Consider the following 11,051-nt stretch of genomic DNA (forward strand, 5'->3'; position numbering starts at 1 on the left):
CCATGAAATCTGAGATGGGATCCATGTATGAGAACAAAGTGTGGACTTTGGTTGACTTGCCCGTGGATCGACAAGCCATAGAGAATAAATGGATCTTCAAGAAGAAGACTGATGCTGATGGTAATGTTACTGTCTACAAAGCTCGACTTGTTGCGAAAGGTTTTTGACAAGTTCAAGGAGTTGACTACAATGAGACCTTCTCACCCGTAGCGATGCTTAAGTCTGTCCGAATCATGTTAGCAATTGCCGCATTTTATGATTATGAAATATGGCAAATGGATGTCAAAACTCCATTCCTTAATGGATATCTTAAAGAAGGGTTGTATATGACGCAACCAGAAGGTTTTTTTGATCCAAAAGGTGCTAACAAAGTGTGCAAGCTCCAACGATCCATTTATGGACTGGTGCAAGCCTCTCGGAGTTGGAATATACGCTTTGATAGTGTGATCAAAGCATATGGTTTTATACAGACTTTTGGAGAAGCCTGTATTTACAAGAAAGTGAGTGGGAGCTCTGTAGCATTTCTGATATTATATGTGGATGGCATATTGCTGATCGGAAATGATACTAAATTTCTGAATAGCATAAAAGGATACTTGAATAAGAATTTTTCAATGAAAGACCTCGGTGAAGCTGCTTATATATTGGGCATCAAGATCTATAAAGATAGATCAAGATGCTTAATTGGACTTTCACAAAGCACATACCTTGATAAAGTTTTGAAGAAGTTCAAAATGGATCAAGCAAAGAAAGGGTTCTTGCCTATGTTACAAGGTGTGAAGTTGAGTCGGACTCAATGCCCGACTACTGCAGAAGATAGAGAGAAAAATGAAAGTCATTCCCTATGCTTCAGCCATAGGTTCTATCATGTATGCAATGCTGTGTACCAGACCTGATGTGTGCCTTGCTATTAGTTTAGTAGGGAGGTACCAAAGTAATCCAGGAGTGGATCACTTGACAACAGTCAAGAACATCCTGAAATACCTGAGAAGGACTAAGGATATATTTCTTGTTTATGGAGGTGACAAAGAGCTCATTGTAAACGGTTACGTCGATGCAAGCTTTAACACTGATCCGGATGACTCTGAGTCACAAACCAAATACGTATTTTTATTGAATGGCGGAGCTGTCAGTTGGTGCAGTTCTAAGCAGAGCATCATGGTGGGATCTACGTGTGAAGCGGAGTACATAGATGCTTCGGAAGCAGCAAATGAAGGAGTCTGGATGAAGGAGTGCATATCCGATCTAGGTGTCATACCTAGTGCATCGGGTCCAATGAAAATCTTTTGTGACAATACTGGTGCAATTGCCTTGGCAAAGGAATCCAGATTTCACAAGAGAACCAAGCACATCAAGAGACTCTTCAATTCCATCCGTGATCAAGTCAAGGAGGGAGACATAGAGATTTGCAAGATACATATGGATCTAAATGTTGCAGACCCGTTGACTAAGCCTCTCTCATGGGCAAAACATGATCAACACCAAGACTCCATGGGTGTTAGAATCATTACAATGTAATCTAGATTATTGACTCTAGTGCAAGTGGGAGACTGAAGGAAATATGCCCTAGAGGCAATAATAAAGTTGTTATTTATATTTCCTTATATCACGATAAATGTTTATTATTCATGCTAGAATTGTATTAACCGGAAACTTAGTACATGTGTCAATACATAGACAAACAGAGTGTCACTAGTATGCCTCTACTTGACTAGCTCGTTAATCAAAGATGGTTAAGTTTCCTAGCCATGGACAAAGAGTTGTCATTTGATGAACTGGATCACATCATTAGTGAGTGATGTGATTGACTTGACCCATCCATTAGCTTAGCACGATGATCGTTTAGTTTACTGCTATTGCTTTCTCCATAACTTATACATGTTCCTATGACTATGAGATTATGCAACTCCCGAATACCAGAGGAACACTTAGTGTGCTATCAAACGTTACAACATAACTGGGTGATTATAAATATGCTCTACAGGTGTCTCCGATGGTGTTTGTTGAGTTGGCATAGATCGAGATTAGGATTTGTCACTCCATGTATCGGAGAGGTATCTCTGGGCCCTCTCGGTAATGCACATCACTATAAGCATTTGCAAGCAATGTGACTAATGAGTTAGTTACGATATGTTGCATTAGGGAACGAGTAAAGAGACTTGCCGGTAATGAGATTAAACTAGGTATTGAGATACCGACGATCGAATCTTGGGCAAGTAACATACCAATGACAAAGGGAACAACGTATGTTGTCATGCGGTTTGACCGATAAAGATCTTCGTAGAACATGTAGGAACCAATATGAGCATCCAGGTTTCGCTATTGGTTATTGACCGGAGATGAGTCTCGGTCATGTCTACATAGTTGTCGAACCCATAGGGTCCGCACGCTTAACGTTCGGTGACGATCGGTATTATGAGTTTATGTGTTTTGATGTACTGAAGGTTGTTCGGAGTCCCGGATGTGATCACGGGCATGACGAGGAGTCTCGAAATGGTTGAGACATAAAGATTGATATATTGGAAGCCTATGTTTGGACATCGGAATGGTTCCGGGTGAGTTCGGGCATTACCGGAGTACCGGGGGGTTACCGGAACCCCCGAGGAGTATATGGGCCTTAGTGGAAAGAGAGAGGGGAAGCCAGGGAAGGCCGCGCCCCCCTCCCCCTTGGGTCCGAATTGGACTAGTGAAGGTGGGGGGGGGCGCCCCCCTTTCCTTCTCCCTCTTTCCTCCTTCCTCCCTCTCCTACTCCAACTTGGGAAAGGGGGGAATCCTACTCCCGGTGGGAGTAGGACTCCCCATAGGGCGCGCCATAGAGAGGGCTGGCCCTCCCCTCCTCCACTCCTTTATATACGGGTGAATGGGGCACCCTATAGACACATAAGTTGACTCTTAGCCGTGTGCGGTGGACCCCTTCACAGATTTCCACCTCGGTCATATCGTTGTAGTGCTTAGGCGAAGCCCTGCATCGGTAACTTCATCATCACCGTCATCACGCTGTCATGCTGATGAAGCTCTCCCCCAACACTCAGCTGGATCTAGAGTTTGTGGGATGTCACCGAGCTAAACGTGCGCAGATCGCGAAGGTGCCGTACCTTTGGTGCTAGGATCGATCGGATCGTGAAGACGTACGACTACATCAGCCTCATTGTCATAACGCTTCCGCTTGCGGTCTACAAGGGTACGTGGATATCACTCTCCCCTCTCGTTGCTATGCATCACCTAGATGGATCTTGCGTGTGCGTAGGATTTTTTTTGAAATTGCTGCTTTCCCCAACACCAACAAGTTTGTCTGAGGTTGATGTTGGGTTGATTGAAGATATATTTGAGGCTCTTGTGATCGGTGAAAATGTCCACTTGCCTCCCCCACAAGAGATGTCTCCATGTTATTAATGCATGGAAAACTGCCGCCAACTCAAGATCATGAGTGGGGTAGTTCCTTTCATTGGGCTTCAACTGACGAGAAGTATAGGCCACAACTTTCTTCTCTTGCATTAACACGGCACCGAGACCTTGCAACGAGGTATCGCAGAAAACTTCGAATGGCTTGGATTCATCAGGAGGAGTTAAGACAGGAGCTGAGATGATCTTCTCTTTGAGATTGTTGAAAGCAACATCACACTCAGGAGTCTAGACATACTTGACATGCTTCTGGAGGAGGTTGGAAAGAGGCTTTTCAATCTTTGAGAAATTCTCAACGAATCTTCGACAATAGCTTGCAAGCCCAAGGAAACTGTAGAGCTGCTTGACATTCTGAGGAGGTTCCGAATTCACAATTGCAGAAACCTTCTCCAGATTAATAACAATGCCTTTGGCGGAGATGATGTGACCAAGGTAAAGAACTTCATGAAGCCAAAACTCACATTTGGAAAAATTCACATAGAATTGATACTCTCTGAGCTTGTCGAGCACCAATCGCAAATGCTTGGCATGATCCTTCTTGTTCTTGGAGAACACCAAGATATCATCGAGATACACTACGACGAATTTATTTGTGTAGAGGTTGAAGATGAAGTTCATCATGCGAGAGAACGTTGGAGGAGCATTGACAAGGCTGAAAGACATGACAGTATATTCATAAGAACCAAAGCTTGTTCTAAATGCTGTCTTAGGAATATCTTGTTCATGAATGCGAATCTGATGATAACCCATACGGAGGTCAAGCTTGGATAACACTTTTGCACCTTTAAGTTGCTTGAATAGCTCATTGATGTTGGGAAGTGGATACTTGTTCTTGATTGTCTTCTTGTTCCATGGACGGTAATCGACGCAAAGTCGGTCTGTGCCATCCTTCTTCTGGACAAAAAGAACACCGCAACCCCATGGAGATGAACTCGGTCTGATCAAACCCAGACGCTCTTGTTCATCGAGCTGTTTCTTCAATTCCTTCAGCTCCTTTGGTCCAAGCTTGTATGGGCGCTTGCAAACGGGTTTAGTACCAGGCTCAATATCGATAACGAAATCAACTGGCCGGTGAGGAGGCATACCCGGAAGCTCTTCTGGAAAGACATCTTGGTACTCACAAACAACTGGAATCTGGGAAATTGCGTCTAACTCTCCCTTCTCATTAAGAGAGAACAACCGAATGGTTTCATCACGAGAGGCATAGATGATCACATCCTCAGAAGGGTGCGTCAATTTAATCTCCCTGGCGGCATAATCAAGAGCAGCCTTCTACCGAGAAAGCCAATCCATGCCGAGAATAAGATCAATATCAGAGTCGCCAAGAACAATTGGAGAAGCCAGAAATTTATAGTTTCCCATCTTGATGGAAACATCCGGAACCACCAAACGAGAACTCAAGTGCTTTCCTGGGGAAACAACCGCTAATGGTTTTTCCAAACGTGCCGAAATGAAATCATGCTTTGTGAAGAACGGTGTTGACATGTAACAATGCGATGCACCAATATCGAATAAAACTTTAGCAGGAATAGTTAACTGAGAGGTTACCCATGATCACATCTGAAGAATCCTCTGCTTGAGCCGCATTCAACATGTTCACCTTTGCATGCTTTGGATTGTGCTTGACCACTTCATTGCTTTAAGACCTCACCAGAGGAGGAGGAGGAGGAGGCTGAAGGCGCCTCTGATTGCACTTGTTTGCATAGTGACCTTTTGGACCACACTTGTTGCAAGTAACCTCTGAGAGCGAACGGTGATAAGGAGGAGGAGCACTTGACCTTGGAGCTTGGGTCTGAGACTTGTTCTGATAGCCTGGGTTGGGTGGGTGGGAAGATCCATGGCCACCTTTGTTCTTCTGCTGGTAGGGCTGACGAAACGGAGGAGGTGGAGGAAGCTAGAACTTTTGTTGCTTAGCTGCCACTTGTGAGGAACAAGACGAGTGAACTGCATCCCTGATTCTCTTATTTGGAGCCTCACACTTGAGCTGAGCACCTTCTTGCTTAAGGGCCATGTTATAGAACTGATTGAACTTAGCAGGCTCAACAAGAATGAGAGCTAACTATAGATCTTATCTGAGGCCGCCCTTGAAGTGATAGATCACGCTCTTTTCATCAGGCACACCTTGTTTAGTGAAGCGAGCAAGTTTCTAAAACTGGATGTTGTATTGACACATGGACATGCTTCCTTGCTTGAGATTGCGGAACTCCTCACGCTTGCTCTCAACAACACTTGTTGGAATGTGATGAGCTCGAAAGTCCTGGAAGAAGTCATCCCAGGTAATTACTCGCCCTCCTCTGGAATCTTTGTATTGCTGATATCAATCGGCTGCTTGGTCCTTGAGCTTAAAAGAAGCGAACTTGACGTAGTCCTCAGGCCTGACATTGCTACATTCAAAATGCTTGTTGATGTCCATGAGCCAATCATCAGCGTCCGTGGCCTCGACACAAAAGCTGAAAGACTTTGGCCGGTTTGCAAGGAACTGGTTGAGGGTAGCAAACTAAGGCTGATTGTTGAATTTCCCTTGGCCTTGATTCCCTTGGTTGCCTTGACCTTGGTTGTGTTCTTGAAAGAGTTGCAAAATCATATGGGTGTTGGCGTTGGTTGCTGCCATGCCAGCTTGGCATGCCTCCGGAGGCGGAGGTGGAGGATTCTCCTAACTCCCATCATTGCGGTCCAGATTCAGACGCATTGGAGGAGCCAACCTGAAGAGGGTGACATCCGTTAGAACCAAGATAGACAGATTGACAAGATGAATCAACGGATAGAAATTGCAACATATAGTCTTCACAATAAACATTTGAATAGAGTTGAAGTAATGAATTCCAATGTTAACATTACATGACCATTATGGTGAGAAGCCACTTAGATAAAGGTTGATGAATGAAACAACAAGGTACGACTGGAAAAAATAAGTGGTAAGGATCACCCAATCACAAACCAAATATCTGTGGGAAGAAATACTAAGAGCTACTTGAATTCCCACCTATAAACTCTCGAAACTTTCTGGTTATGCAATATGGTGTTGGGGATACAGGGAGGCACAATATATATCACACAACTAACAAACCCTACGCTCCAACTGTATCCATCCGTCAACACATAACCAAGAAAACTCCGGAAATCATGTACCTCAACCTTCGAAAAGCATCCGTTATACGAGCTGTGGAAATACTCCCAAAGTCCCTCCCCAGTACTGGGTGGCGTCGAGGTTATCTCACCACTAACTGCATAAAAGAGATTTTTGATGTCGGCAAACTCAGGTATTCCAGAACTGCAATGATAAAATTGTGATGACAATACCTCAGAGCTCAACTCCCTGGGACACTGCCACAACCCCTAAATGTGAGGAGGCACCAAGAACAATGTTCTCATCACAAGAATATCGGAACGATCCCAAGATACCCGCGTGATCCTAATTTTTTTTAGTGAAATTGAGGAGAGGAAACTCAAAACATCTACGTCAGGAGGCCTCACCAGAGCGATGAAGGGGACTAAGGAGTAAAAAGAATCCTACTCTCCGATATATATCATCCTAAGACTCAAAACATTTTTGTTCTAGACTCAACAACGTCGGCGATTCGATCAAGCAGGGGGCTCCTTAGTCGGGGATGGCTCTGATTACCAACTTGTAACGCCCAAGATGCGGCTATATGTCCCACGTGTCAAGGCACGACTTAGAGGCATAACCGCATGTTGGTTTTGTCGCAAGAAGGGTCATATTCACACAATCCCATGTAATGAACAAGAAAGGGATAAATAGAGTTGGCTTACAATCGCCACGTCACACAATGATCAAATAATTCATACATTATTCAGAGTACACACATAGTCTGATTACAGACGAATACAAATGAATAGAAGACAACCCCAAATGCTAAATCCCGATCGTCCCAACTGGGCTCCACTACTGATCATCAGGAAACAAAACATAGTAACGACCAAGGTCCTCATCAAACTCCCACTTGAGTTTGGTAGGATCACCTGCACTGGTATCATCGACACCTGCAACTGTTTTGGTAGTATCTGTGAGTCACGAGGACTCAGCAATCTCAAAACCCACGAGATCAAGACTATTTAGGCTTATGGGTAGGATAAGGTTATGAGGTGGAGCTGCAGCAAGCGCTAAGCAAATATGGTGGCTAACATACGAGTACAATAGTAAGATGAGAAACTACGCAACGGTCGTGAAGCTAGAAGTGATCAAGAAGTGATCCTGAACTACTTATGTTCAAACATAACCCAAACCGTGTTCACTTCCGGACTCATCGGAAAGAGACCATCACGGTTACAAACACGGTTGGTGTCTTTTAATTAAGTCAAGTGTCAAGTTCTCTACACCCGGATATCGGCAAATTCCCATCTGCCACATAACCACGGGCACGACTATCGAAAGTTTAAACCATACAGGGGTGTCCCAACTTAGCCCATCACAAGCTCCCATGATCAACGAAGGATATTCCTTCTCTCGGAACAACCCGATCAGACTCGGAATCCCGGTTACAAGACATTTCGACAATGGTAAAACAAGTCCAGCAAGACCTCCCGATGCATCGACCTAGCCTGATAGGAGGTGCGCGGTCTCGTTATCAGGGTACACCGGATGGGTCAGCCTACATGTATATACCAAATACCTTGAGTTTCCCCGAGGCGGCCCTGCAGTCTGCCCAGTTTGGACCAACACTCATGAGGAGCACTGGCATAGTTTGTTGATTAAGTCCACGGGGTCCGAAAAGTCCCTATGCAAGTTTTTAGTTGTTATGGCAGATGGTAAAACCAAGGTGGGCCTTGCTGGAGGAGTTTTATTCAAAGCAAACTGTCAAGGGGGTCCCATAACCCCAACCGTGTAAGGAACACAAAAATCAAGGAACATAACACCGGTATGACAGAAACTAGGGTGGCAAGAGTGGAACAAAACATCAAGAAAAATGCCAAGCCTTCCACCCTTTACCAAGTATATAGATGCATTAATTAAATAAGAGATATTGTGATATCCCAACATATCCATGTTCCAACATGGAACAACCTGCAAGGCACCTGTAACTAGCAGTGCTATAAGAGGGGATGTGCAAAAAGCAGTAACTTAGCCAAACAACGATTTGCTAGGAAGGTGGGTGTCAGTGTCAAAACCGGCGGATCTCGGGTAGGGGGTCCCGAACTGTGCGTCTAAGGCGGATGGTAACAGGAGGCAGGGGACACGATGTTTTACCCAGGTCCGGGCCCTCTTGATGGAGGTAAAACCCTACGTCCTGCTTGATTATTCTTGATAATATGAGTAGTACAAGAGTTGATCTACCACGAGATCAGAGAGGCTAAACCCTAGAAGCTAGCCTATGGTATGATTGTATGTTATCCTATGGACTAAAACCCTCCGGTTTATATAGACACCGGAGGAGGCTAGGGTTACACAAGATCGGTTACAAAGGAGGAGATATGCATATCCGTATTGCCTAGCTTGCCTTCCACGCCAAGTAGAGTCCCATCCAGACACGGGACGAACTCTTCAATCTCGTATCTTCATAGTCCAACAGTCCGGCCTAAGGATATAGTCCGGCTGTCCGGAGACCCCCTAATCCAGGACTCCCTCAGTAGCCCCTGAACCAGGCTTCAATGACGATGAGTCCGGCGCGCAGTGTTGTCTTCGGCATTGCAAGGCGGGTTCCCCTCCGAATACACCACAGAAGAGTTTGAATACAAGGATAGTGTCCGACCCTACAAAATAAGTTCCACATACCATCGTAGAGAGAATAATATTTCCACAAATCTAATCTGCTGACATGTTTTAGCAGCATGACATCACGCCACGGCCCAGTAATTATTTGAACCGTTTTTCTTTAACCAGCCCCGCACATAATGCGAGGCGGTTTCTTGACACATCTTGTCAAAGCAGAGATCGTGTTCCCCTTATCACGGGATTCTCATCAATACAAACGTGGGTAACCCAACTGTGCCTATTGGTATGACTCCTAGATCTTAGGTAAGTCTCGAACGGCCACAAGGAGGACGCCTGATATTCATCCCCTTTATAAAGGGACAGGGCTTTTTCTTTTTTCCCTCCCGCGCTCAATCGAATCACTACAAAAAAGGACACATCCATGACATTTTGGGTCGAGCGAAATTTTTTTCTGTCATACATATGACACGTCTGTGATGATAATTGTGACAAAACCCGGTATCATCATAGATGTGGTGGGCTCCTACTTCTATGACAAAAAAACATGACAGAAAATGGGCTTTTCGTCCTGGGCGGGCCGGAGACGCAGCTGCATGACATTCTTTGGGCCGTCCATGATGGAAAAAACCGTGGTAGAAGCGAGGGGGAGGAAAATTTCGGGGAGTTCCCGATTACGGTGGGAGGTCGGGGGCCGAGCGATGCGCGTTTCTCTCGTACACGTACGCGCGTGTGTGCGAGGCGTTGGCTCTAACTGAACCCGAGCGAGGCGTTGGGCTCTAACTGAACCTGAGCGATTGCACTGCAGGCTACGCGTTACTGAACTCGAGCGATCGATCGATGGCTGTTAACTGAACCCGATCGAGCGATTCCTTCGCTACTGCTGCTAACTGAAGCCGATCGATGCTACCTCTGGATGAACAGTGAGTGTTGCGCGGGGGGGGGGGGGGGGGGGGGGTTGGATGAACAGTTCCCGGTGGGGGTGGATGAACAGGACCCCGTGGTGTTGCCTCTAGATGAACAGGACCCCGATCGATCGAGCCGATTGGGGCTGGATGAACAGGACCCCATGGAGGGCTGGATGAACAGGACCACCCCGTGGAGGGCAGGATGAATAGTAGACGGTGGAGGGCAGGATGAACAGTAGCCCGTGGAGGGGTGGTTGAACAGGAGCCCGTGGAGAGGGCTGGTTGAACAGTAGCCGGTGGAGTAGCGCGCGGTGGAGGCTGGATGAACAGGAGCCCGTGGATGAACAGTCGCAGGTGGAGGCTGGAGGAGGTCGACGGTGGATGAACAGTAGCTCATGGAGGCTGGAGGGGGTCGACGGTGGAGATGAACAGTATCCCGTGGAGTCCCGTTTTGTGGTATGCCACACCCCTCCCAATGAACAGGACCCCCGTTTCGACCGTAGCGCTCCAACACAAGTCCGTTTCGTCCGTTTTGCGGTACGCCACACCCCTCCCGATCAACAGGACCCCCGTTTCGACCGTAGGAGGTTCGTTTCCTCCGTTTTGCGGTACGCCAGACCCCTCGCGATGAACAGGATCCCGTTTCGAACGTGGCTGGTCGAACACAAGGCCGTTTCCTTCGTTCTGCGGTACGCCAGGCCTTGTTTCCATCGCCTGTTCCGTCCAAGCCCTCCCGATGAACACGACGCATTCCGTTGCCTCCCCATGAACACGACGACGATGCTGTTTCTCCATTCCGACCGAGCCATGTACACGAGCCCTCGTCGTACATATGCGCGAGTAGGCGTTCGAGAGCCCGCCCGTATGTACACATACGTGGCCGTATTTTCTTTCTTGCACCCTGGCCGTTGTACGTACGTGTACATGCTATGTGCGCGCCTCTACTACGACACGTGCGCGCCTCTACTATGACACGTGCGCGCCTCTACTACGACACGTGCGCGCCTCTACATCGACCAGTATGTACGTACACGTTCGCGACCAGAATGACAACGCTACGTACGCTTCGACCA

This window comes from Triticum urartu, chromosome 2A, assembly GCF_056163025.1.
Source record: "Triticum urartu cultivar PI428250 chromosome 2A, HENAU_Tu73, whole genome shotgun sequence".
Lineage (NCBI taxonomy): Eukaryota > Viridiplantae > Streptophyta > Magnoliopsida > Poales > Poaceae > Triticum > Triticum urartu.